We start from the raw sequence: 1,840 nt of genomic DNA on the forward strand, positions 1-1,840 counted from the left end.
GCTGATACCGTATTATTTTATTTTATGTGTTTCTTTTTCCTATGGAGTCCTTCATTTACTACTTTATTCATTTGTGTGTCCCTAATTTTATGATTTGCATTTATGCCTCTTTTCGATAATAATAATACTCCATATATTTGATGTAATCTTGTAAATGAAGTTGAGAGAAAATTATGTGTTTATAATCGTACTTTTATCTTGTGAATAATCAAAACTAGAATGAGGAGAAAATTATGTGTTTATGTATTATGTCAATTATTAATCATTCAATTTTTAAAGAGTTGCACAAATTTTGCCACAAGAATAAGAATTATAAAATGTAATATTTTTTAAAAAAAATAGGGATTATTAGTCTTATTTTCAATACCTTCTTGAACTATTTTAAAGCAATATAAATACAATATATATGTTGTGATATTCTAAAGGTGAAATATACATCGTTTTGACATGTGAGAAGTTTGATTATCCAAAAGTATTGTCTCTTGTCTACATGAAACTCGAATTAAATTTATTTTAACTTGAATTGAAAATATTATATCTTCTCCAAATATATTTCACCCTCTTTAATTTGAAGAATTCTATCTAAAGCTTTAATTGGAAAAAAAAGTTAACAAGACCCGAAATTAAAAAATTAAAAAGGTACAATTAGATTGCAAATTCTGATCATATTAATCACAACCTTACAAAGATAAAAGTATAATCTATCACTTATATATTCCCATTTTTCACAAATTTCACTCATAAAACTATATTTGTGTATGTTTTTTTATTATTGATATGAGGTACACACAAAAATAGGGAAAAGGCATAGATTCCCCCTTAAATTTGTTCTGAAAAGTCAGTTACACGCTTAAACTATTATGACGACCTATTACACACATTTACTACTTAAAAGTGAATTTATTTACCCCCTAAAACTGATGTGGCAAAATAATTTTAAAAAAAATAAAAATAGGCGCGTCAGATTTATTAAAGTAGAAAAAAAAATCAATTAGACCCCACCCCACTCTTCACATCTCTTCTTCTTCACAACCCATCCCCTTCTTCTTCTTCTTCAACCCCACCTCCTTGATGAAGCACATTTCTCTCCTCTTTCTTTTAAGCAAAAATCTCTCCTTTTTCTCAGCTTGCTTAGCAAATTACTTATCATCAATCTAAGTTTTGTGGGTTTTGATTTGTGTTTGTTAACAAAAGATTTCTTAATGTCATCGGCGGGATAAAATTTGAGGGCTTCTTAGCCACTGCAGCTATGGCGGGAGTTTTTGAGAGAAATCGGAGAATTTTCCACTCCATAAATCAGCTTCATGTTCTGATTAGTGTTCTTGGCGGCCATTGTTAGAATTTTCATCTTATTGTAATTTTGCTACGAAGAAAATATAATTATTAGAGAATTTTAATAATTAATTGGAGATTAATTAGTGTAAAATATAGTTAACAAAATAAAAGTTAATTAAAAATAAAAGAGAATATAATTTTTTAAAAATTTCTGACATGGCACTGATGTGACAGCGAGTGTAATACACCGCATATTGTGAGAGTGGTGTTACACGTCTCAGGGGTAAATAAATTCACTTTTAAATTGTAAAGGTGTGTAATAGATCGTCATAATAATTTAAAGGGAAAAGGGTCTGATATACCCCTCAACTTTATCATTTAGAGCTGATATACCCCTCGTTATGAAAGTGGCTCATATATACCCCTACTTATATACAAATGGCTCACATATACCCTTTTCCTCTAACGGAAATGAAAAAAATTAATTTCAAGTTAATTTTTTATTATTTTAAAAAATATATATATAATCCCATATGAGTATATTTAATCCTCCTCAAACATATAT

The sequence above is a fragment of the Solanum tuberosum genome, unplaced genomic scaffold (genome assembly GCF_000226075.1).
Source record: "Solanum tuberosum cultivar DM 1-3 516 R44 unplaced genomic scaffold, SolTub_3.0 scf00192, whole genome shotgun sequence".
Lineage (NCBI taxonomy): Eukaryota > Viridiplantae > Streptophyta > Magnoliopsida > Solanales > Solanaceae > Solanum > Solanum tuberosum.